This window comes from Choloepus didactylus, chromosome 9 (genome assembly GCF_015220235.1).
Source record: "Choloepus didactylus isolate mChoDid1 chromosome 9, mChoDid1.pri, whole genome shotgun sequence".
Taxonomy (NCBI): Eukaryota; Metazoa; Chordata; class Mammalia; order Pilosa; family Megalonychidae; genus Choloepus; species Choloepus didactylus.
Genome location: NC_051315.1, coordinates 133001165 through 133028664, shown reverse-complemented (window position 1 = coordinate 133028664; position 27500 = coordinate 133001165). Strand labels below are relative to the sequence as shown.

Here is a 27500-nt window from a genome sequence, read left to right as displayed (position 1 = left end):
AGGCATCAAAAACAAAGCAAGTCTGAGAAACTGTCAAGGCCCCGAGGAGCCTAAGGAGATGTGACAACCAATGTAACGTGGTGCCCTGGATGGGGTCCTGGGGCAAAGGAGCACAGGTGGAAAGTAAGGCCCTGTGAGTAAACCAAGTCCTTTAGTTCATATCGCACACCCATAGTGGTTCATTCTTTGTGACCCAAGGGCTGCACTAAGGAAATATGTTAATCGGGAAAACCGGGTGCAGGCAGTAGGGGGACTCTGTTCAACCTTCACGATGTTTTGTATATATACATATATAATATATATTCAGCTGGAGGTACAGATGTGACTTAGGAAGGTGGAGAATGGGTGGGCTTGGCGAGGACCTGGGACAGGAACCTGGACAGGATGGGGGTGCATTTCAACTCCCTGAAGCAGGCAGGAACCCTGTTCTGTCCCCTGGAAACCCCAGACTCCTCCGAGGCCACTGGGCACTGGCAAGCTGTCCAAGAGTTTGAAGTTCTGACGTTTAGTGAAAATCACTATGAAAATATGATTTTGAACTGCTAACAAAATTAAATTTGAATTTCTGTTTTCCGGAATTACATGTTATAATTATAAGAAATAGAAAATAAGGATGATCTGAAAAGAACAAAACTTTTTAGAAAAGGATTTAGGTTTTTCTATAAGTATATACATTACAAATGATGAGTGACTCAATAAAATAAAGATCAGCCTTTTGTCAATAGCAAAATTAAACCTGGGAAAAAAATGAACAAAGGCTGTACGTTCAAAAACTGGCAGCCAGGGACCCATCTGCCGTTCCAGCAAGGGTTCAAGGAGAGTGCCTTTCACCGAGTGAAAGTGGAGGCACTCAGCCAGCATCTGATTGGCAAGTGTCTGCCAAGGTGGGTGTTTTGGCAGAGGGGAGTCCTTCTTTTTGGCCTTCAGGTGTATGTGACAGTTGTTGGTTTGCTCCAAGGGAGCAAGTGAGCAGCTGGGGACATCTCAAAAGAGGAAAGATTGTCCAGTGTTAGAGGCAGAAGGTGTTTGTTCTTCGCCTGTTAGTTCAAGGGGGTGTCAGTGGTTACAGACCTTAGAACCTGACTGCCGTGGTAGGAAGCTTCTCACTTTCTAGGAATTTTTTTTTTTTAAATGTTGAAATTATATGATTTTGCCCAATTCCACCTGGAAAACTAGTTTATATAATCTTGATTAATGTTATAGGGGTAATAAAATTACTGCAAACACCCCTCATAATTTCTTGAGAGACTTAAAGTGTATTTGCACTGAGCCTTTGTCAAAAGTGAGGCCATGAGGAGGGTGGGTTTTGCATCTTATAATACATCCATTACTTATGCATGTTTTTTAGTAGATACTGAATTTGTTGATACTTTGTGGTTAGGAATTATTTGGTAGCACTTCTGATTCTTGGAAAAAGGAATAGTGCTTTGACTTTTGTTTTTAAATTAAGTATTATCTTCTTTTCTCTTTTAGAATCTTTCCGCTCTTTCTGTGTTTGGTGTTTTGCAATTTAACCAAGATGGGTCTAGATTTGAATTTTTTTATTTTTATTTTTTACTTAGCAAGTGCTTTCTGATGCTTGTTGATAGAATCTCACTCCTTGCTTAAATTTTCAGTTGCTTGTATTTCTTTAAATATTTTAAATATAGGTATTTTTACTCCATATCTAGCCCTCAGGTTGGAGGGCTGTTCTGCCGTTTATTGTTTGTCTGATCCTTGCCCATAGAGGCTTGCTTCCTTCTGTGCTTTGGAGACTGAGGTTTTATTCCTGGGCATCTGGTGAGGGTGAGTCTCTCTTGAGTAGGGTGGCAAGATCAGATACAGGATGCCAGTTAAGCTGAATTTCAGGTAAACAACAGATACTTTTCTATTATAAATATGTCCCTAATTTTTCCTGGAACTGGGCCTCCTGTCTTTTTATCTGCTGACTTTGCAGTCCTCCCCCACAAAGGATTGTTAGCTGCTGACAGGCCCCCCAGTTCCTTTGGAGTGGGGGTCACTTTAAGTGACCTTGTGGCTCACAGTCTCCCAGGCCCTGCAGGTAGTGCGCATTTGATCCCCCAGACTGCATGAGGCCAGGCTTCTGGCTGTGAGTTGTCAAGGAAGGGTCACTCCCGCCACCCTGACAGCCCCACTTCTTCAGGAGCTCCGGTCCTACAGTCCTACAGAGGAGCCTCAGGCACAGCCCCCCTCTCACAGCTTTGTCTTTTGTCTCAACAGCTCTTAGAATGTTCCCAGGACAGAGAAGGCTTCAGCTAACCACTCTGGTTTTCAACTCACTCCTCATGTTTAGCCCCTTGAGATTTCTTGCAGAGCTCAGCAATGCATTAAAAAGCATTTCTAGAGGTTTTGTATCAAGAGGCTTTTCAGGTGATCAAGGCTGCTGTTCTGCTAGAAATGGAAGACTTCTTGTTTGGCCTTTGTAATCTGAAAGTCTCTTTTGGTGCTGGTTCTCCCTATACCCATTCTTCAGAGGAACTGAGTTGGAAGTTCTGTGTATTTATATGCTCAGTAGGTATTTGCCCAGTGATCAATTGCCCAGGATGGAGAATTCATTAAATCCCCAACCCTCAAGGCAGGGAAACCTGTCTGATAGAGAATTCTTGTCTTACATTATAATCAGAAAATCCTATTCAGGCATCTTGTGCTCTAGAAATATGGGGAATGACATTTTGCCCCTAACGCCCTAGCACTTGCTGCTAAGCCTGACATTACATACACACACACACTCCAGACATTGTCATCTCAGTATTTTTCCATGTATTTGTCTATCGCTCAGCAAATATTTATTTTGCTGGGCACTGTTCTAAGCATTGGGGCTACACCAGTGAAGAAAACAAAGTCCTGCTCTCAAGGAGCTTGCATTCTAGTAGGGGGAGACAGGTAATAATCAAAGAAATATACATCAGGGTATCTAAGTGCTATGGAAAAAAATGAAGCTAAGGTGGGAGCTGTTCTATAGAGAGAAGTTGTACAACAAGACCCAAAGGAGTGGGTGAACCACTCCTTCAGGCAGAGAAAAAGCAAGTGCAGAGATTCTTAGGTGAGAGTATGCTTGGCGCTTTCTAGGAATAGAAGATTACAACGTGGTGAAAGAGAATGGAATGTGAAGAGGTGGAGGAGGCAGGTAGAGCTGAAGGTGAGGTTAAAGGGATAGAAGGGGCCACATCAAAGAGGGACTGTAGGCCATGGTGTGGGGCCTTGGATTGCAGTCTCAGTAGGACTGTAAGCCACTGGAGACTTTGGATTGAACTCTCAGTGAAGTTGTAAGCTGCTGGAGACTTTGGATTGAACTGTTAGGTTGTAAGCTCTAGAGACTTTGGATTGAACTCTCAGTGGGATTAAGTCACTGGAGTATTTTGCAAAAGTGACATAATTGAATTGCATGTTAAGACAATTGTTCTGCTTGCCATGTTGAATATTGACTATAGGGGACTAAGAAGGAGGCAGAGAAACAATTAGGAAGTTATTTCCATAGTCCAGGTGAGAAAATGATGGTGACATGGATTGAGATGGAAGTAGTGGAGGTAGTAAGAAGCTGTAAGATTCTGATATTCCAAGATTTAGGTCCTGAGCAGTGGAGTTGTCAATAACTTATGTAGCAAAGAATGAAGAAGGGAGGGTTTTAGAGAAAATCAAGGGTTTGGTTTTGGATGTATTAAGTTTGAGAAGTCTAGTTGATTCTATTGAGTAGACCATTTGCATCTATGAGTCTGCAGTTCAAGGGTGAAGTCAAGGCTAACAATCTAAATGTGTGAATAATCAGCAGTAAGTGGCATTTGAGTCCATAGGACTGGATGAGTTAACTAGCAAGAAGGAAAAGCGAAGAGAGATGCTGCAGGACTAAGGTGCAGGGCAGCCTAGTGCTTGGAGGCAGAGAGGTGAAGCACCTGCAGAGGAATTCAAGATGGAACGGTCAGTAATGCAGGAGAGTGTTGGCCCCATAGGCTAAATGAAGAACGATTTTGAGGAAGGAGTGATCAGCTGTGGCTAATGCTGCTGTACGTTCCCTGGGGTCCTGCTTTAGCAGCATTCCACAAAACTTTATATTGCATTTTCGTTTTTGTTCAGTTCAAACTACACTCTGATATCTCTCTTGATTTCTTCTTTGACCCATGGGTTATTTAGAAGTGTGTTATTGAGTATTTGTTCTATTAATTATTTTGAGAGGGGTATTGAAATCTCTGACTATAATCGTTGATTTGTCTGTTTTTCCTTGTAGGTCTGTCAGTTTTTGCTTCATGTATTTTGAAGCCCTGTTACTGGGTGAATAAATATTTAGTATTGCTATATACTCTTAATGAATTGACCTGCATTATAAAATGACCTTCTTTATCCCTAGTGATATTATTTTATCTGAAATCTGCTCTGCCTGATATTAATATGCCACTCTAGCTTTCTTTTGATTAGTGTTAATATGATATATCGTCTTCCATTCGTTTCCTTTAAACTGTCTTGATATATAAAATATATTTCTTCTAGGCAGCATATGGTTAGGGATGGATTTCATATGCAGTCTGACAGTTTGTGCCTTTTAATTTAAGGGGTGTTCACACTATTTTATTTAATATAATCATTGATGCATCTAGAGTTAAATGTCTCATTTTGATGTTTGTTTTCTATTTGTCCTGTCCGTTCTTCCCTTCCCACCCGTTTTCTGTCTTCTTTTGGATTAATTATATAATGTGATTTCATTCTGTCCCCTTCATTACTCTTTCAGCATTATTTTCCTGGCTGTTTTAGCATGTCTAGTGTGCGTCTTTGACTTATCACAGTCTCCCCTCACGTGCTGCTGTGCTGCTTCATGGAGCACGTGAGAGCCTTGTGACAGTGCAACTCCATTCCCTCTTCCCTCTCCCCACCTTTGTTCAGGCCTTTGCTTTTATGTGTGCTCTAAAACACTGCACTGGATTGTTGGTGTTTTTGTGTGAACCGTCAGTTGCCTTTTAAAGAGATTTAAATAATAAAGAGAAAATTCCCATATGTTCACCCATAGAGTTACTATTCTAGCACTCTTCGTTCATTGGTGTTGATCTGTATTTCTGTCTGATTTTGTTTTCCTTCTGTGTGAAGGACTTTTGCACAGATGTCCTGGTGATGAATTCTTTCAGCTTTTGTATATGTGAAAAGCCCTTACTGCACTTTTGTTTTTGGAAGATGTTTTTGTTAGATATAGAATTCTGGGTTGGTGGGTTTTATATTTCAGTATTAAAAGATGTTGCTTCACTGTCTTCTTGTTTGCATTGTTTCCTCTGAGAAACGTGATCATTCTTACTTTTGTTCTTCTGGACATAAAGTCATGTTTCTCTGGTTGCTTTAAGATTTTCTCTTCGTCACTGGTTTTAAGTAATTTGGTTGTTGTGTGCCTTATTGTAGTTTCCCTCATGTTTCTGTGCTTGGGGTTCTTGGGTGTCTTGGATCTGTGTGTTTTTATTTCATACCAAATTTGGAAAACTTTCTTCAAATAATTTTTCTGTCCTCTCTTTCTCTCTCCTCTCTCTATATTAGGCTACCTGAAGTTGTCCCACAGCTGACCGATCTCATATTTTTTTAAGTTCTTTTTTCTCTCTCTGTTTCATTTTGGATAGTTTCTATTACTGTGTGTTTAAATTCACTATTCTTTTTCAATGTCTAATCTGCCATTAATTCTAATGAAATGTATTTTTCATCTAACACATTGCAATTTTCTTGTCTAGAAGCTTGATTTGGGTCTTTTTCTTATCTTCCCTGTCTCTACTGAACTTTTTGAAACTAGGCAATGCAGTTCTGATAACTCTATATCTTCTTGCTGCTCACTGAAACATCTTTGTCAGTTCTGGATCGGTTTTGATTGCTTGATTTTCTCTTTGTTGTGGGTTGTGTCTTCCTGCTTCTTTTGGCATGCCTGGTCATTTTTGATTGGATGCCAAATAGTGTGGATTTTACCTTGTTGGGTGCTGGATATTTTTGTGTTCCTGTATACATTTCTGAGTGTTCTTCCATAATGCAGTTATGTTACTTGGACATGACTTAATTCTTTCAGATCTTGCTTTTAAAGTTTGTTAGGCAGGACAAGAGATGCTTTTGATCTCAGGCTAATTTTGCCCCACAGCTGCATACTTTGCACAGTGCCCTACAGAGCATGAGGCTTCCTGCCTGGCTGGTGGAACAGGCACTATTCCCTGCCTTGTTTGACAGTCAGGCACAGTTCTCTCTTGCCCTTTGGGTGTTTTTCCCTTGGCCTGCGGTAGTTTCCTCACCCACATGTGCAAATCAGTTCTCTGTTGAACATGTGAGGGGGACCCTCTGCAGACCTCACAACTTTTCTCAGAGTGTGCAGCTCTTCCCTTTCTGCAAACCCTAGCTGCCTTTGTCCCATGGACTCCCAACTTACCTTCTCAATTCACAGAGCCCACTGGGCTCCATCTGGGTTTCCTCTCCCTGTACCGTGGTCTTGAAACTCAAGGCAGCAAGCTGGGGCAATTGTAGGGCCCACCCTGTTGGTTTCCTGTCCGTAAAGGATCACTGTATTTTGCTGCCCAAGTTCCAGTGTCTTGCAAACTGGTGTTTCATTTGTTTTTTCCAGATTTTTGGTTGTTTTAGGCAAGAAGGTAAATCTAGCCCCAAGTGCACCATTTTGACGGGAAGTGGAAGTCCTTTATGTCATTGAATTCTACTGTAGTCTTTATTATATACATTTTCTTACCTTTACTTTTAATTTGTTATTCATTTTCTAGCTTTTGGAGAAGGAAACATATTGGTTCCCAGCTCTTTTTTAATATACGTACACACATTTGTGTACACACACACACACACACACACACACACACACACACACACACACACACATATGGTTATATAACATCATAACATCTACTGAGGGTTCTTTCTGAGGTTCAACTAAAGATTCAGACTCACAGACTACAACAGAGCACATTTAGGGCTGGATGCTCAGGAGGACGTGACACAGAAGCCAGCAGGGCAGCAGTACAGGGCTTTCGTTTCTCTCAGAGACTGCAGCAGTCCGCACACACAGCTCAGATGCAAGGAGACAATATTCATGCCAGTGGGTTCAGGAACTGCTCTGACTTAACAGGCTCATACCTGAGAGGAGCCAAAAGCTCCATAGATATGCTTCCAGGGTCTCCTAGCATCCCCATTAGGGATTTAGAGTTCTCCCAGTCAAAGCAATGTAATTTATATGCCATTTTAATCTAGTTATCAAGTAAGGAAGAGTAAGGAAGTTAACTAAAGGTCACATTCTTAACCCAAAAGGGGAAAGAGTTTTGCTGATCCTTTGCCCAGAGTCTATAGCATTCCTTGGAAGCATGGCTTTAGCTTGCATCTCACAAACTTCAATATATGCAGCTCAATTCTTTCTAATTTCACTGCGATTTATCCCTTGAGCCATTGCTCATTTTGTAGTTTATGGTTTATTTCCACACACTTTGGGATGTTCAAATTACTTTATTTTACCCATTTCTAATTTAATTCTGCAGTGGTCAGAGAAAATTCAATATGAATTCAAATCATTGAACTTTGCTGAGTCTTGCTTTAGCATATTGTCTTTTAATGAATGCCCCATGTGTGCTAGAAAAGAATGTGTATTCTGTAGTTAGATACAGTGGTTTTTGTATGTCAATGAAGTTAATTTTCTTAATCATGTGATTCAAATCTTCCATGTACTTAATGATTGTTCTATCATTTACTGGAATTAGGATGTGAAAATTTCTGTGATTGTAGATTTGTCTATTTTTCTTTTTTTTTCCTAGCTTTTGCTTTATATAGATTGAACAAGTATAGTTAGGTATATATACCTTTCATGAAATGTTTTTACTTAGTAATTGTTCTTTTCTTAAAAATCCACTTTTTCTCATTTGTCTGCCTATAACCGTTTTCCTTTGGGTGTTGTTTGCATAGTATACATTTGTTTTCCTTTGTGCTTTTATTCTTTCTTTGTCTTTTATTTAAGGTGATTCTGTTTTACATAGTATATAATTGAGTTTTGATTATTTTGCTTCCCAGTCTGACAATCATCTTTGAATTGGTATATTTAGTCCATTTATATTTATTGAAATAACTAGTGAATTTATTTAAATCTAGTATCTTACTGTTAGTTTTCTGTTTGTCTCTGTTCTTTGTCCCTTTTTCCTTCCTTTCCTTTTTTATTAATCAAGTAGTTTTTATTCAATTTTCTCTCTCTATTGGCTTGTCATTCTTTTTACTATTTTAGTTGTTTTACCAGATACAATGCCATGCATCCTTAACTTATTAGACTCCTCCTTACATTAATAATTTTTCTACATCTGAAAAATGCAAAGACTTTAGAACCCTTTACATTCATTTTCCTCTCCCCTGTGTCGAGTGCAGCTGCTGTCTTGAGGACCCCTCCTTGCACCCCTGGACAGGTTCTGCTTTGACTCATTCCTGAGATCTGGAGGTTAGTGGGCCCCAGTGAGGCTGGAGGCAGATGACAATGCCAGACAGCCCACCACTTCTCCAGCCCCGAGCTCTCCGGGCTCTGGGACAGTGGAGTCCTTGAATTGCCAAGAATTGAGTCCACAGACTTCCCCAGGAGGAGCATTGGTAAACGTACAGGAAGTGGAAGTCAGCCCATGACCTGGAGGCTCTTTCAGCTTTCCTCCTCTTGAGGCCCTCGTTAACTATGGGCAGTAGTGCCCTTTCCTTCCACAGCTAGATTTGTTCTTGCTCCTTAGGTTTTCAGAACTCAGCAAACTTTTGTTGAAACATTCATAGTTTAAGTGGGTAGACAAGGAGAGGTTGTTGGTGGGAGAGGGAGGAGGTGTGATTTGGGAGGGGGGTGAGGAGCGGGCTTCTAAGGCACTGGTGGTGTACTGTCTCTCCACCTGGGGGTGGGTGTTTGTCTTGTTGCTGTTCTTTTACATGATGTGTATGGTGCTGGGAAGACAGGTGTGGAACAGGTACAGACAACAAACAGGAGTTACAAAGTGGCTTAAGAGAAATGAAGTAGTAGCTGGGGGCAATGGGAGGCCATGGGAGGGTTTTCAGATGGGAAATTGCTCTTTATGACTAATGCACTCTGTTATTGGCTTTAATTTGGGGGCCCCAGGCACACGTATTCCTATGTTTTATTAACCCTTATATTTAATTTAATCTGATGATTTATTGAATGAGCCCAGGAAGGGTTACTCAGAAGAGAACTTTCTAGGGAGTAATTTGAATACCGGGAAGCCTGTCCAACCTCAGTTGGAACACTCCTATAATATCTGCTTGGTGTTTTCCACATTGAAATGAGGCTGTTATTCTAATTTTCATCTAGGCAGAGAGTTTCATGTCATTTAAGTTTACACTTTTCATTAGAGCTCAAATTCTTTCATAGGCAGAGACTTACTTCATAGGTTTTTAAAAGAACAGTAACCAGTGAGAAGACAGAATTCTTCCCCGGCTGATCTTTTACAGGGAGCACGTGCATGCCTATTTCAACAGACTTTGTTTTAGAGACTCACCTTTATCAAATCATTTCAAAGCATTTCAAACTAGTTTTAATAGAATGGCAGCTCTTTCTTTTCAGACTGTTACTTCGTCAGCTTTCGTTAAATTTAATTAAATTCTGCTGTTCCAGTAACGAGTACTGGAACATAACTGTTCGGGGACAGACACCAACTCTGCTCCATGTGCAGGAGTGGGAATGCCAGCAGGTGAGGGAGAGCGGCCCCCCAGCATGTAAGCCCTCCTCTCTTGCCGTGTGTTGGCAGGGGTCACTGCTGAAGAGATTGAGTGGAGGCTGCTGGGGGGAGGAAGAGGAGCTAATGAAGAATGCTAAGCTGAGCAGAGTGCTAGGAGGCAAGCCAGATGATTCCGGGCCCTAAGTACCAGCACAGCAAACAAGTGGCATCCGTTCCAGATGCTGCAGGAAGATCAAGGGTGGTGAAGATTGAGCAAGCGCAGGCCATTGGATCTGATGACCGTATCATTGGTGAACCTTGAGAGGAGGGGTTTGGCTTTCCTACCTTTTGTTAGCATCTTATTTTGTTTGGTTTTTAAAGGCTAGGAGAAGCCCAGTGTGTATATAGGCAAAAGGGAAAGTGCCAGTAGAAAGTGCCAGAGAGCAGGTGTAAGAGGGAAAGGAGACAGTTGATGGAGCAGGGATTCCAAAGGCAGAGAATGATCTCTAGACTCATGGGAATAGAGGGTCATGGCATCACCAACCAGGACATGACCCACTGTCTGAAGGAGTCAAGAAGTCCTCACAGGCCATTCTGGCCAGAAGCAGGAGTCCCTGAAGGGAGAGAACTCGTTTTATAAGGCCTCGAACTTAGCAAAGTGGGAGGCACCCTGTCTTCTGAGGAAGGTGGTACAATAGCAGACTAGGCTCTGAAGATGATCTGATCTTTCTTTTTATACCAGAGAGACCCTCCCCAGGTGAATTTGCTATTGTGGGAAACGGAGACATAGAACCTTCCTGGCAGGCAGCTGCGGGGACAATGAGTAGATACACTGACGGCCTAGAACAGTGCCTGGCATGCGGTGACTACTCAGTGCCTGTTAGCCATTGTCATCAAAACCATTCTGTTCCTTAATCAACATCCACTGGTGCTGGTGACAGGGCCAGTCTCCAGCAGTGGATGAGAGCTGTTTGCTCACATGTACATCTCATAGTACAAGAGAAGCACTGTACGTGTGATGCACACGACCGAGTACCGCAGACACCTTTGCTGTGAGTCTCTGGGGAGCAGGTTCTTCTGGAAGAGGTCTTGACTAGCTGTTACGAGTTCACAGCCTTAGAGCTATTGGTTTTTATCTCTGTTAATCTGTATCATCGGTGTAAGGACCACAAATGCCTTTTCAAGGTCTCTTCGAAGCTTGTTCTTTCCTGTCAATGGAGACTCGAGGAATAGCACCCGGGGAAGGTTGGAAATAGTGCCAGCTCGCATCAGCGTGGGCAGTGTGTGACGGGAAAGTGACTCTGAGTGGGCTGTCTGAATCTCGGGGTCTTTGACTGCCTGTGTGTGTGTTGACAGACATTCGATGAGGAATTATAGCAGGAGGAAGGTAGGAAGGCTGCAGGGGCCAGCAGCCTTCCTCACTGGAAGGCGACCCAGCTACCTGGTCTAGGCTTCTGTCTCTCTGGTCTTCCCTTGACCCTGTGCCTTATTTCTAGGGGGAGCCCAGGGAGACCCCAAGGGTGACGTGTCCCAACTCCTTCTGTAGCAGTGCAGAGTCAGCACTGGGCCCCGCGGCAAAGAAGGGCTCTGCAAGCCACGGGGTCCAGCCAGCTTGTCTCGCTGCTTGGGGCTTCTTGGCGTTACTTTTCACACTTGCTTAACCTTGTATAATTAATTGTAAGAGGTACACAACTCATATTCGGAGCACAGCATACTAAATCAATTAGGGCTCTGGAAGTTCCTGATACCCTGGGAGCTGATTTTATGGAGGGGATTGGTCCTGTTTTTCCTGGAACATCCTCATGGAGCCATCTCACCTTGTATAGTCTCCGAATCAAGCTCCTGTTGTGGAATCATAATGCATTTCTGTGGTGGCAACTATCTGTCCCTCCACAGTGCAGTTAAAAGGCTTCAGCCTGCTGGTGGGAGCCCCATCCCTTCCGTGTGCCCATCTGGCCATCACTGCACTCTCAGCACAGGCACTGCTCTGAGCGTCAGGGACGAGGAAGCCCTGGTGCCTGCCTCCAGACACTCGCTGACCAGCTATAGGAACAGCAGACATGTGGGCACAGGATGTAGCATCATTCCAGAGTACTCTGGGATCAGAAACAGAAGTCTGGCTCGTGGTGGTGGGCAGTGTGTCTGAGATTTCAGGAATTTCAAGAATTTTACAGGATGAATAGAAGATTGCCAAGTAGATAAGGGTCTTAGAGGGCAACTGAGGAGAAGGGACAGCATTTATGGCAGATTAGGGCCATGTAACGCCTTTGGTGGAGAATGTGTTACATGAAGGCAAAGGAGAGGAGCTGAGGTCAGGAAGCTGGGCTGAGCCAGGGAGGAGGCTCATGAGTATAACCTTAACCCACGGGGTGCGAACATAACAAAAATAGAGAGCGTTGCATCTGGGCGTATGATCAAGTCCTGAATGCTTGATAAGGAAGGACTTTGTCAGTGTTGATGGAATAAGTAAGAATAGTTCTCAGAGGGGCTAGAATTTGAGCCAGGGTTTAAGATATCTGAGACTTTGATGAGTTATGGGCTTTCTTCAGAATCACTCATTTACCACAACAAACCCTTTGAGGTGAGCTTTCCAGCTAGGAAACCAAGTGAGGGCCAGAAGAGTTCAGCCATTTGCTCAAGGAACCCACTGCTAAGTGGAAGAGGTAGAGGACAGAAGGTGGTGGAGAAGACGTTTTCTCACCTGGTGAGTGGCTTCTTTTTGGGCACAGCCGGAGATACAGCTCAGTGGGATAGATTCCTGGGAGATCTTGAAGCTCTTGTGGGCAGTAGAAAGTACTTCTGATTTATCTGGCTGTTTTGGGCTGCAAGATGGACGGGAGAGGAGAGAATGGTAGGACGAGTTCGAGTGCCACGGGCATGAGCAGGACCCCAGGGGAAGGGAGGAGAGTAGAGGACGCTGCTTCTGCTGATGGTCATGCAGGGCACAGTGCCAGGTGACTTCTACTGGGTGCCTCCTGTGTACAGAGCACCATGCTGCTCCTTTCTGTACATCATCCCCCTTCATCCTCAGGACAGACCAGCTCTGTTTTCCTCATCCCTGTTTACTGATGAGCAGCCCAGGTTGCACAGCTCCGTGAGCTGGCAGGGCTCACCTCTGGGAGGCCTGGCACGGGGGTGCAGGGGCATGCTGCTGGCCACGCGGCCTGCCTGCTCAGGGCTCTGCCCAGCCTTCCTGAGCATGGGCCCTGCCATGAGCACGGAGCTCAGACTGGGCTCGGGGATCCGTAGGTGATGGTTTATGTGGAGTGTGTTTCCTGCTTAACTCATTGTTGATGCCGCAGGGGCACACACTAGAGAAGAAAGACCATCCAGGAGAGAAGGGGCCTTAGATTCTCATTTGAAGAGGAAGATTGAGTTTTCTGATTTTGTTTTCTTGTTTGACCCTGTGGCCATGGAGTTTTCATTAGTCCTGCCGCTAGTCTGGCAGAAATCCTGGTGGCTTTCAGATGCCAAATGCCCACCAGTGCTTCAGGTGGCTGCCTCGTACTGAAGCATGAGCCACAGGAATCCCAAGGTTTCATCCAGGTGATGTTTCCAGAGAGCAGTGTTTTATCAGTGGAGTCTGAACAGTGTTTATCAACATAATTTTCATTTGCATTTCCCCTGCCCCCATATCCTGTAGCTGAAATTGACCATGTAAATGTTTGTGAAAACACTGAACCAGTGTATGAAAGCCGTTTTTCAAACAGTGTATAAAGTCACTTGATTTCTGTATGGACCTTCCTTGTAGTAGGTAAACAGCAAACTGGTTTTCACTTTACCAATTCGGTCTCCCTTTAAGTGTCAGGAGGCCAGATGCTGTTACGGCACCACACCTCTCCAGGAATCCGGCCGGTCCTGGACAGTTGCTAGGACAACAGCCTCTGCCCTTTTCCCTCCTCTGCGATTTTTATTTCTTTACTATCTCAGCTCATTTTCATTTTCAGTATCAAGTTCTCTGTTACCGTTTTTTTAATAGAGATGCTTATTAGCTTTAGTAGGTTAACACTTTATGTTCTTGCCTTTATGAAAGTCACTTTAATGAAGCCAGATTTGCAATAAATAGAAAAGTAATAGGATAACCAAAGGTATTTAGGCAAGCTGAAGAAAGGTACAGATCTGACTCTTTAAAATAAATTTCCTTTTGACATTCAAACCTTAGAATTCAATTTGATATCTATTTATTATGCTAAAATAATGTCATTTGAGTTTGAACGTAAATGCATGATGCCTTCAGTGTACCCTCTGTCTTAGTGTCCTGGGGTTGAGGTAACGGGACTGCAAACAAGGTGGCACAAAGCAGCGGAAATGTATTCTCTCTCAGTCTCAGTGCCGCGACATGTGAAATCAAGGTGTGGGCAGGGCCCTGCTCCCCCTGAAGTCTGCCTTTCTCCTGGCCCCTGGTGGTGCTGGCAGTCTTGGCAGCCCTTGGCTTGAGGTGTGACACACGCAGTCTCTGCAGTCTCTGCGTGGCGGTCCTCTCTGTGTCCTCTGCCTGTCGTAGGGGGACTCTTGTCATATTGGAGTAAAGACGTGTCCAGTTCCGTCAGTAATGACCCTGTTTTCAGATAAGGCCATGTCCGGAGGTACTGGTGATTAAGGCTTTAAAATAACATTTTGGGGGACACAGTCCAACCCATGACACCCTCCATTCGTTAGGGCTGGAAAATAGGTTAAGATTTGCGTTGAATCTGTGTGCCCCTTGGGTATTTATATCTCTATGTGTGCAAAATTACTTGAATATATCATTTTAAGAAGAAAATTAGCATAAAAGGTGAACTTGATTGGTTCCAACGATTTGTTTGTAATTTCTGTTTGTAGTGGGTTATCCATGGACTTAAGGAATTAAGTGTTATGATATCTTGCATACAATCTGAAAACCAAGCATACTCTTTTTTTGCTATGTGTTGGATTATTACTTTTATTTATTTTAGAATTTTTAGAAAACCTACTGTTTTCAGGTATTTAAACAAAATACTTGGATTAAGAGAGTTTCTTTTCTATTTTTTACAGCTGGCAAGAGTTACAAGGGATTAAGACATTTAAACTATATGATATTTTATGGCAGTGATATGTCAGCTAAGGATGGATATATTTGTAAAAGGTTATGGCATTTGTTAAAAATAGAAGATATTTTTAAAATAAAAAGATTTTTTTAATTGAATTTGATAAAATTAAAAGTTTTTTTTAAATTGGCTTCAGTTTTGTTACACGATTTATGCTTAACAGCAATGGAAATGTAGAGGTGTGTATCAAAAAATGACTTTCATAAATTATTTTATAATGCTCTTCTTTAAAATTAATGAAAAATTCTAAGCAGGGCCCATTTTTATTTATGTGCAATAATGACAAATGGGAGTTGGAAATTTGAAATCTCCAAATCACCCCAGAACTTTTCAGTAGTTTTAAGGCTCCTCAGAGCATCTAGAGAAAGCAGAGATAATCATACCTGACCTACCGCATTTCCCACCCCCAGGGGAGTGAAGCAACTCCAAAATAGTCAGGGTTTCATTCGATCTGTTGTTGTTGTTGTTGTTTTAATTTACCTATTTACAGTAATACAGCAGAGGATTTGCTGCTGGTGTTATGCATTTTTAGTCCACCAGGAAAACTCCTACTAAAAAACTATTAAATGTTCCTGATGATATAAAAGTTATATAGTGTTTGCATGTCTGTATAAACAAACACATGTTTACATAAATACATACCTACCTACCAGGACTTAAAGTTCCCAAATGACATGCTGCTGAAATACACATCAAAGGGCACAGTTACAGACTGTAGGCAGCTTTACCTGGTCTCCATGGGATTGTGGACCACATGTGCTGCGCAGGAAATCTCACAGCCGGAAACCTAAGCAGCATGCCTTTTAATTTATACTGACTAACAGATAAACAGGAAATTCATGGGAATAAGTAAAATTCAGTAAAACCCAATAAAGGTAGTATGTGACTGAGAGAAGACAAAGCTATTACAATATTTTCAAAAGCACACAGCCATTTAATGCAACTGATATTTAGTTGATACAGTAGGAAAAAAGATTGTTGGACTTGAAAATTAAAACATCTAGGCTCAAGTTGCATCCTGCCATTTCCTGGCCAAGTGACCTTGGGCAAGTCACTTAACACCCTCATTTAAAAATAGAGACAGTGCCTGTTTGCTCACCTGTAGGGCTGCCAGGATCACGTGGAGTCACTAATGAAAGGACTTTGTAGACTGTCCACTGAATAGATAAGTATATAAATGATTACATTGGTCAGCACTTTGAGTGCCAAAAAGAAAATACAGAGGATCAGGGGAGTTGCAAGGAGAATAAACTAATTCCTCTTTGTATCAGGAAAGGCTTCTTGGAGACAGGGGCATTGTTTCCATGTCAGGATTTCAGGAGGAAGAGGCAGCTCAGGAAAGCGTTTCAAGAAGGATCATCAGCAGAGGTATGAAGTAGAGTAAAGACATGGCATATAGCAAGTCAGTGGCTATTTTTAAGAAAGATCTGCCTGGTGACCTCTGAGGATCCATAGATTTTATCTGATAGAGAAATGCTTGTTCAGGAGGTTGGCTTTCTCCCACATGGCATGTTTTTTCAAGACATTCTTCCATCAAGTTAATTGCAGTTATTAAATGTTCTTTCCTACTTAAAGATTATTTTCATAAAGCACCAATTTTTTTTTTTTTTTTTAAGATACTTCTTTCAGAAGAGTAATTCTCTATGTCATAAGTAACTGCATGGCATAGTGGCTAGAGCTGTAAGAATCAGAAGCTGTCTTTGCAAAAACTGGATGACTGGTACAGAGAAGGTCTTCCATTTAAATGAGTGAATCATTTCTGTTCTTATTAGCTAGTTTTCATAGAGGAGCTTTCTTAATTAGAGGCTAGGTCCCCTCTAGCTGAGTGTCTTGCTCTTACTTACCTCACCTTCAACCCTGTAATAAGTGAGGTTCAAATTTATATATTTTTTACTCTTTTCATGCCTCCTTTTGGATTAAATACTTTCTGTAATTCAATTTTATCTCCTTTTTTGACTCCTTAACTACACCTCTTTATTTCTTTGGAGTTGTTTGCTCTGGAGTTTAACAGTATGCATCTTTAACTTAATCACAGTCTGCCCACAAATAATCAAATGATATACCTCTTCCCATGTAATGTAGGTTCCTTATAAGAGTACATTTCTCTTCCCAGCTCCTCAGTCCTGTGCTTATTATTTTTATGTATTTTAATTCTATACATTTTATAAACCTCACAATGTATTATTAGTATTTTGGCTTTAAACAGGTGTCTTTAAAAAAAATTTAAACATAATTTCTTTTAATTTTTCATGTTTTCTCCCATAACGACTGTTTCTAGTGTGTAGACCCAGTTTCCACCTGGTATCATTTTCTCTCTGCCTAGAGAACTCCCTTTAAAGGTTCTTCTAGTACAGGGCTGGTGGCCATGAATTCTGTTAGCTGTTGTTTGTCGTTACAAGTATATTTCAACTTAGCTTTTGAAGTCCATTTAAAATGGATATAGAATTCTAGGTTGACAGCTTTTTCTTTCACTAAAGCTATTCCATTTTCTCATGTCTTGCATAGATTTTTATAAGAAGTCACCAGTTATGCTTTGTTCCTTGTACATAATGGACCTTTTTTCCCGTGGCTGCTTTTAAGATTTTCTCTTTATCTCTTAATCACTAGTTTTCAACAGCTTAATTATGATGTGCCTCAGTGTGATTTCCTTTCGTTTATCCTGCTGAAAGTCTATTGAGCTTTTGGAAGATGAGGGTTTATAGTTTTCAGCACACTTGAAAAATGCTGGATCATTATTTCTTCAGAATTTTTTCTGCTTCTGTTTTTTATTAATTGTGGTAATATATATGTCACACAAAATTTCCCGTTATCCATTTTTAAGTGTACACTTTAATGGTATTAATTACAGTCACAGTGTATTACCATTAGCATCCATTGCGAAGACTTTTTCATGACCCGTTAGAAGCTCTCTACCTCTGAATTCCGTCAACCTGGCCAGATCTCTCTTAGACTCTTCCTTCCCAGTCCTCCTTCCTCCCCGTTGCCTGTCGAAGGTGTTGGAGCTGCCGCAAGGACCAAAGGCTCGCCCCATGTGTTTTGGCTCTCTACTTTCTCCTTCACAGTGTTTCCGTTTTGGCCTCTGGGATGACCCACACTAACACAGTGAAGTCAGCAGCACAGTAAATGCCACAGAAGAGATTAGAGAAGTTAAAAACCCAGCCCCCAGAGAAAAAGAATGAAAATAAACAGAGCCTCAGTGACCTTTGAGGTACTATCAAGTCACTGAACATGTGTTTACTTAGGGTCCAAAAAAGAGGCTGGGTGGCAATTCCACACCTGCTCATCTGCACAAAAGCATTGGAAGCAGGTACTCAGACAGACACTCGGACCCCAGTGTTCACTGCAGCTGTAGGCACCCTCGCCAAAAGTGGGACCAGCCCAAATGCCCACTGACAGATGAAATGTTGAATCACGTGGTGTACACATGCAGTTCAGCTGTAAAAGGAATGAAGTTCTGATGCACACTACAACATGGACGAACCTTGGAAGCATTATGTTGCGTGAAATAAGCCAGATAGAAAAGGGTGAACATGTTATGATTCCACTTAAATAAAAATCCAAAATAAGCAAATTAATAGAGACAAAGTAGATTAGAAGTTACCAGGGCCCAGGGAGAGGGGAGAACGGAAAGTTATTCCCCCTGACAGCAGGAAGTACGAGCAGCACATGTCCATGGCCACCACACTCACCAATGGAATTCTGATTTCAGATAGGCTTTGTTTTTTTATCTCTAGACATTCTATTTGGTATGTTTTCCAGTTCTCTTTACTGTTTTAATTTTTCTTTTAATTCCTTGAGCATATCAAGTGTATTTATAACTATTTTAATGCCCTTGTTTCCTAATTCATCACATTTGTCGTTTCTGATGCTGACTGATTTTTCCTCCTGGTTATGGGTTATATTTTCCTCCATCTTCACATCTTGACATTTTTTATTGTTTGCCTTCCATTGTGAATTTTATGTGTTTGAGTGCTACATTTTGTTCTGTTTCTTTAAAGAGCGTAAGAATTGGTTCCGGCAGGCAATCATGTTACTGATGAAGCCCTTTAAGCCTTTTGAAGCTTGACGTTTAAGCTTTCTTGGCAAGTCTAGAGCAACCTTTCTTTTGGGGAAGGTAGAGTCTCTTGCTGAGGTGTGACTGTTAGGGTCTCTGCCGAGTGCCCCATGTTTTCTGTGAGTGGTCGGTCCTTGGTGAGCTCTTGGAATTGTTCAGTCCCTGACACTTGTTCTTTGCCAGCCTCACAGGGTTTCACTCCACTCGTGTGCAGAAGGGTGTTCGGCCAGAGACCAAATATATCCTTGTGTAGATTTCTGGAGCTCGTTTTTCTGTGTAAGTCCCTCCTTTCTGGTGCTCTATCCTACAAATTCTAGCTCAGATCTCTATCTCCTCAACTTAGCGAGAACACCAGCCTCAGTTAGTCTTATCTAGATGTGTGTGGTCAGAGGGTCAGCCCAGACCCTGTTACTGCCTCCTGGTGGGAAGTTTGCAGATGGCCACGTGGCATAGATTGGGCCAGTAGCGCCCATGAAGTCAGTCCACAGCTGTCTAACTCTGAACAAGTTGCCTAAAGCCCAGTGTGGTCTTGGGGGTGGGGGGTGGAGGGGGAGAGGGGGGCTCTGCTCTGGTGGCCCTGCTGCAGGGCATGCTTTGCCCTCCCTCCTCCTCTCTTCTCTGCTCCCTTTGGGCAGGTCAGGTCTCTCCATCTGCCCAGGCCCCTGTCTTTAGCCTTCTGCTCTGGACTCTTCCACTCTCTGACTTGCCAAATGTGTTCCATATATTTTATCAGGTTAGCAGAAGATGGGGCTGCCTTTAATTCATATTTCTCAAAGCAGCTAGTATGCAATGCCTCTTATGTAGAAGGAATTCACATTTCTTCTGAGCGAATGAGTGAATATATGTTTTTTCTTGAGAGATTGCTGTCTCAGCAGCCAGCATTTGCCACACAAATGGATGGTGGAGGCCTCCTGGGTGACCTCAGCCCTCGTGGCACAAATCTATCCTGGCTGCATTTAGAGATAAGGCACCTTTTTCTAAAATCAGACTCACCCGGAGTTGAAATACAGCCACAATCAAAATCAGCAGCATCACTTTGGATACAAAAAAGAACATATTTCGGCTGCTCTGAAACCTTACTGGAGCCTTGCGAGCCACTCCGTTCATGCCCTTGCTCCCATTCTAAACCGTGCTTGGTGCAGGAGACACCTAATAAGTATTTTCTGGAAGCTTGAGTGTCCTGTGGTCACTTTCAAGCCAGGGGCTGGCACACTTTTTCGGTAAAAAGCCAGAAGGTTTGCAGGCCATGTAGCCCTTGTCTTAACTATTTACTCTCCTGTCATATTGCAAAAGCAGACACAGAGATCACGAAACAAATGGATGCAGCTTCAGTGAAACCTCACCTACAGAAACAGGCCGTGGGCCAGGTTGAGCTACAGGCCATCCTTGGCTGACCCCACACTGGGCAGTGAAAGGCCATGAGGGGATGAAGACACACACAGAGACCCCGAAGTCCTGAGGCCCCACGCAAAGGCAGCACCCTCACAGCCTGGGCCTGTCTTCTGCGCCAGCAAACGCGAGCAGGGCTCGGTTGCTGCGTCAGCATCCATCTCTGTTTACTGCTTATTGTTTTCCCTTAAGCAAGCAGTTCCATTTCTAGGAATTTATGCTTCAGCACACAGATGTGGAGGGCACGTCAGAACGTTCTTTGTAACAGGGAAGATTCGAGCAGCAGGAGATTGGGTACACAGCCCGCCATCCTGGAGCAGTGGGCCCTGGAGCCAGACCCTGGTTTGAACTCCAGCTCCTGAAGGTACTAGCCGAGTAACCTTGGGCAAGTTACTTAGCCTCTCTCCTTGTTAAAAAGGAAGTGTGTACGTGTTCTGTAAAACCCAGAAGGAATAGGAGAGTGGACAGATTAAGTGTAACTCTCCCCTAGCCACCGAGTTCCCCATGGTGGCCGCAGCCCTTGTTTAAGTTTTTATGTATCCTTCCAGGGTACATCAGCCTTTTGTGTGGGTATGAGAGAGAAGTATCCAGCAGGCTGCTGGGTGGCTGTGAAGCAGGTGGGCCAGGAATATCACAGTGCCCTTTGGTTTGAATACTACTTAAAATAAAGCATGACACCCTGACAGACATACAAAACTATAAATATTTCAGGGGAAGTGATAATAGCTTTGCAAACGCCACAGTATTGTGCCTTCTCTAATCTCCTACATGCATATAAGCCCAGTGTGGTGCCAGAGGGAACAGGGCAAGATGCAGTCCAGTTGGTTTTGCCCAAAGAAGCAGGCAGGTGCACGGACCGCCCCGCTCATTCCCACTGTCGTCATGGAATAGCGTAGGCTGCCGGGAAGGCAGGGAGGCAGGAGCCCAGGAGAAGGGGCCCTTGCCTCCCTCAGGACAGCTGCACCCCCAAGGGCCCCAGGACTGGTTCCTGTCCAGCCGTTGCTGCCTGGGAGCCCTCAGGAGGGATCGGCCCAGATGGGAGGTTCGCTGGGGAAGGGCCTACCACACACTGCTCCAAACTCCTTCCTGGCTCTGAAGCGCTTGGCAGGCCCTGGAGGGGGTTGCGTGCTCGTGGAGATTCCAGTGAAAGGAGGCTGGTCAGCCGTGCAGCTCAGGGAGAGCACTTTCAATGCTTGTGCTTGTAATTTGCTTTTTTTTTTTATAATTTGCCCCTACTTTAGTAAATTTACTGTTTAAATATTTAATGGGGAGTAGAAAGGGTGGGGAAACAGCCTCCTGAAAGCATTAAACTTATACCTAAGTACCATGAATAAGCTTAAAATCATTTTCCCATTATATATGCAAAGTAGAATTTCTAAAGAAACAAGCACTGGAAGGGTTTTAATTCTCTAAGTTAGTTGCTCCTCTCTCGTTCATTCCTTGAAGATTCTTGGTTTGCTGGCCCTGTAAACATTCAGCATATTCTCAAACTTCTAACAAGATTAGAATATTTTTATTTTTTAAAGTGGATGTGTGGTCTGCTACTGGGATATTTAATTGTATAACTTTTCCATTTAAACATTTATAAACACTTTTAGGAACATGTCCAGCAGTGAATAGTCAGATGCAGAGTATCCAGAAGCAGAAAGCTCTGCTCTCGAGGCTGGAAGAGTTGGTGCTGCAGTGGGGTTCCCCAGCTCGGGAGAACTGTTCGGGAAACTGCTTTCTCTGGGGCTTCAGGGTGCACTTCGTGCGTGATCTGTGGGAGCTGGGTTTTGGTGGCATGAGGTTTATTTTAAATTAGCAGATGCAGACATGGACGCTGATTGGCATTCTCTCCCTGAGAAAAGTTCCCAGTGGAAACCCTCCCTGTGGGTCTGCTGGATCCTCGTGACCTGAGATGAATGGAGACTCCCTCCCTGATTATCAAAGGCCAGTTAAATGCCACCCGAGAAGTCCAGCCAGCAGGTTTTGTGAGGCAGTTAAGGGACCCAGCAGGCTTGTTACTCTGCTGGCTTTAATTCTGTCCTCTGGTTTAAAATTCAATTTGCCAAGAGGAACACAAATTGTCACATGTCCACTTGTCCTCAGTAGGGGCTGCTATTAGCAGACCTGCATGGTTGCTCCTATGTTTGGGTAAAACATTAAAGCACAACTTTAATTTGGAAACCCTGGGAAAGCTGATTGAAGGGGTCTTAACACAGGCGCCAACTGCCCATTGTGTGGGTTGCAGTGGGTATTGGGAAACTTGAAAACTTTTCAGATGATCTTTTTTTTACCCCCCACACACAGTCTGGGGATTGGTTTTCATTGAGGAAAACATACATACAGTAACATGCATAAAGTGCTCTGATTGTCAATGTATAGCTCAATGAATTTTTTTTTTCATTTTTAAATAAAAGCAGCTGTAGGCTTACAGAAAAATAATGCAGATAGTACAGAGTTCCCATATACCCCTTCTCACACCCAGTCTTCCCTGTTACTAACATTTTGTAGCTATGTGGTACTTTTTTTAATAATCAATGAAACAGTATTATTATAATTATATTAACAATTGTCCATACTTTACATTAGGATTCACTCTTGGTATTGTATAGTTCTATGGCTTTTCTTCTTTTCGTTTTTTATTCTGGTTGCATATATACAACCCCAAATTTCCCATTTTATCCACTTTCAAATATACAGTTCAGTGGTGTTAATTATATTCACAACATTCACAATGTTGTGCCACCATCACCACCATCCATTACCAAAACTTTCCTATCACCTCAACAGAAACGCCACACCAGTTAAGTATTCGCCCCTTGTTCCCTACTCTCACCCCAACCAAGTTCTAGGTAACCTGTCTTCTGGTTTCTGACTCAGAAATTGCATATTCTAATAATTTCATATAAGTGAGATCATACAATATTTGCCCTTTTGTGTCTGGCTTATTTCACTCAACATGATGTCTTCAGGGTTCACCATTTTTGTAGCATGCAACAAAACATTCCTTTATATTAAAGGCCAAATAATATTCCATTGTATTGCAGTATCACATTTTGTTGATCCATTTGATTGTTGATGGACACTTGCATTGCTTCCGACTTTTGGCAATTGTGAATAATGCCACTTTGAACATCAGTGTGCTGATATTTGTTAATATCAAATATCCTGCTTCCAGTTCCTTTGGCTATAGTAGCTAGAAGTTGGATTGCCAGGTCATACTTACCTTTCCAAATATTTTCTCCCATTATGTAGGTTGTCTTTCTACTTTCTTGATAAAGTTCTTTGATGCACTAAAGTTTTTAATTTTGATGAGATCCCGTTTATCTATTTTTCCTTTTGTGGCCCGTGTTTTTGGTGAAAAGAAACCCTTTCCTAACACAAGGACCTGAAGATGTTTCCTATGTTTTCTTCTAGGAGTTTTTATAGTGTTGGTTCTTATGATTAGGTCTTTGATCCTATTTTAACTTCTGCATATGGTGTGGGGTTTAGGGTCCACCTTCATTCTTTTGCATATGGGCATCCAGTTTTCCCAGCACCAGTTCTTGAAGAGACTATTCTTTCCCCATCGAGTGGACTTGGCACCCTTGTCAAAAATCAATTGGCCATAGATATGAGGGTTTATTTCTGAACTCCCAATTCGATTCCATTGGGCTATGTCTGTCCTTGTGCAAGTACCATGCTATTTTGATTACTCAAGCTTTGTAGTAAGTTTTAAAATTGAGATGGGTGAGTCCTCCAATTTTTTTCTTATTTCTCAAGGTGTCTTCGACTATTTTGGGCCCCTTACCCTTCCATATGAATTTGAAGATTTGCTTGTCCATTTCTTGCAAAGAAGGCTGTTGGAATTTTGATGGAGATTGTGTTGAATGTGTACGTCAATTTGAGTGGAATTGATGGCTTAATATTTAGTCTTCAATCCATGAAAATGCAATGTCCTTCCATTTCTAAATTTAGGTCTTTAATTTCTCTCAACAATGTTTTGTAGTTTTCCTTTTACAAATCCTTTACATTCTTGGTTAAATTTATTCCCAGGTATTTGATTCTCTTAGTTACTTTTGTAAATGTAATTTTTTTTCTTGATTTCCTATTCAGATTGTTCCTTATTAGTGTATAGAAACACCACTGATTTTTGCATGTTGATCTTGTACCCTGCCACATTGTTATTGAATTCATTTATTAGTTCTAGTAGCCTTGTCATGGTTCAGTATTATTTCAGTATTTTTTATATACAGGATCATGTCATCTGCAAATATGGAAAATTTTAATTCTTCCGTTCCAATATGGATGCCTTTAATTTATTTTTTTCTTGCCTAATTGCTCTGGCTGGAACTTCCAGTACAGTGTTGAATTATGGTGGTGGCAGTGGGCATCCCTATCTTGTTCCCGATCTTAGGGGGAAAGCTTTCAGTGTTTCACCACTGACGATGTTAACTGGTTTTTTCATATTTATCCTTCTCATGTGTAGGATAGTTCCTTCTATTCCTGGTTTTCTGAGTGTTTTTATCAAGAAGGGGTGCCTTTCTGTGTCAGTTGAGATGATTGTGTGTTTTTTTCCTTTGTTCGGTTGATGTAGTATATTACGTTAATTAATTTTCATGTGTTAAACCACCGTTGCATTTCTGGGATAAATCCCACTTGGTCATGGTGTATAATTCTTTTAATGTCCCATATGTCCTATGGATTCAGTTTGCTAGAAGTTTTTGAGGATTTTTGCATCCAAATTCATGAGGATATTGGTCTGTAATTTTCTTTTCTTGTGGTATATTTATCTGGCTTTGGGTGATGCTGACCTTATAGAGTAAGTTAGGAAGTGTTCCCTGCTCATCAAAAAAAAAAAAATTTTTTTTTCTTTTTTTTTTTAAGAGTTTGAGCAGGATTGGTGTGAATTCTTCTTTGGATTGGTTGTTTAATTTCCACGTTTGTGACTTTTTTCTCTGTTGATTTCTAACTTCATTTTGTTTTTGTTCAGAGAAGGTATATTGATTTTATTCTTTTAAAATTTATTTAGATTTGTTTTATGATATAATGTGTCTATCCAGAGAATGAGCCATGTGCACCCAAGAAGAATGGGTATTCTGCTGTTTTGCACGATGTACTCTCTATATGTCTGTTAGGTCTAGTTGGTTTATAGTGTTGCTCAAGTCCTGTGTTTCCTCCTTGATCTTCTGTCTAGATGTTCTCTCCATTATGAAGTCTCCTGTTATGAAGTAGAACCATCTAACTCCCTTCAAATCCGTCAATATTTGCTTTGTGTATTCCAGGGCTCTGCTGTTAGGTGCAAACATGTTTCTGATTGTTATATCTTGTTGAATTGACCCTTCTCTTTATCATATTATCCTTCTCTGTCCCTTCTAACAGTTTTTGACCTAAAGTTTATTTCTATCTGCTATTAGTATAGCTACCTCAGCTCTGTTTTGGTTACTGTTTACATGGTATATTTTTTCCATCCTTTCACTTTCAGCCTACTTGTGTCTTTGAATTTAGGGTGAGTCTCTTGTAAATAGCATGTAGTTGGGTCATGGTTGTTTATCCATTCTTCCAGTCTCTGCCTTTGGACTGGAGAGTTTAGTCCATTTATATTTTAAATTGCTACTGATAACGCAGGAGTTCTTCTGCCATTTCACTGTTCAGTTTTTTAAGTCTTATACCTCTTTTTGTCCTTCAATTCTTCCATTACTGCCTGCTTTCATTTTCTTTTTTTTCTTTTTTTTTTCTTTAGAGTCTCTTTTCTTTTTTTTCAGTGTAAATTCTTCAGATATTTTCTTTGTGGTGACCATGGGGCTTAAAATTAATATCCTAAACCTAAAACCATCATGTTTGATTTGAGACCAACTTAACTTTAATAGCGTACTCCAACTATGTTCCTGTACCCCTTTGTCCCTCTATCTTTTTTACTATTACATAATATATACTACTGATATCTTCCTACATTGTGTGTCCCAAACCATAGATTTATCATTATTTTTATGCATGTGCCTTTTAGAACCTATAAGAAGTAAAAGGTGGAGTTACATACCAAAAATACACAATCCACTAGTAGTACTGGCATTCAAATTACTCTTGTGGTTACCTTTACTGGAGAGCGTTATTTCTTTATTGGGCTTTGCTGTACTGCCTGGTGTCCATTCCTTTCAATCTGAAAAACTCCCTTTAGCGTTGCTCATGGGCAGGTCTACGGACTGCCTCAACTTTTGTTATTCTGGGAATGTTCATGATCTGTCTCATTTTTTTTTCATTTTTTTTTTCATTTTTATTGAGATTGTTCAGATACCATACAATTATCCAAAGATCCAAAGTGTACAATCACTTGCCCCTGGGTACCCTCATACAGCTGTGCATCCATCACACTTAATTTTTGTTCAATTTTTAGAAACTTTTCATTACTCCAGAAAAGAAATAAAGTGAAAGATGAAAAAAGAAAAAAAGAAAAGGAAACTCTAATCCTCCCCTATTCCTAACCAACCCCCCTCAATTGTTGACTCCTAGTATTGATATAGTACATTTGTTACTGTTTATGAAAAAATGTTGAAATACTGCTAACTGTAGTATATAGTTTGTAATAGGTATATAGTTCTTTCCTATATGCCCCTCTATTATTATCTTCTAATTGTATCGTCATACATTTGTTCTGGTTCATGAAGTGATTTCTAGTATTTGTACAGTTGATCATGGACATTGCCCACCATAGGATTCAGTTTTATACATTTCCATCTTTTGACCTCCAACTTTCCTTCTGGTGACATATATGACTCTGAGCTTCCCCTTTCCACCTCATTCACACACCATTCGGTGCTGTTAGTTATTCTCACGTCTTGCTACCAACACCCCTGTTCATTTCCAAACATTTAAGTTCATCCCAATTGAACATTCTGCTCATACTAAGCAACCACTCCCCATTCTTAAGCCTCGTCCTATATCCTGGTACCTTATATTTCATGTCTATGAGTTTACATATTGTAATTAGTTCCTATCAGTGAGACCCTGCAATAATTGTCCTAATGTGTCTGGCTTATTTCACTCAGTATATTGCCCTCGAGGTTTGTCATCAACCCATTTTTTTTTAATATGGTTTTGTTCACTCACCATACATTCCATCCCAAGTAAATACTCGATGGTTTTCTGCATGGTCATACATTTATGTGTTCACCACCTTCACCACTATCTATATAAGAGCATCTACATTTCTTCCACAAGGCAGGAGGGAGAGTCAAAGAAGGTAGAGAGGCAAAAGAAAGAGGAAAAAAAGAAAATGACAGCTAGGAAGCAGCAAAAGGAAAAATAACCTTAAATCAAACTAGAATAAAGAATCAGACAATACCACCAATGTCAAGTGTCTAACATGCCTCCCCTATCCCCCCCTCTTATCTGCATTCACCT

General features: G+C 41.6%; 1 protein-coding gene across 1 annotated transcript in view; it reads left to right on the top strand.

Annotated features, from left to right (window-relative positions):
- The window catches only part of NDUFA10 (NADH:ubiquinone oxidoreductase subunit A10), a 62013-nt gene that overhangs the window by 25008 nt on the left and 9505 nt on the right, over positions 1-27500 (top strand). The gene's annotated exons all lie outside the window — the stretch shown is intronic.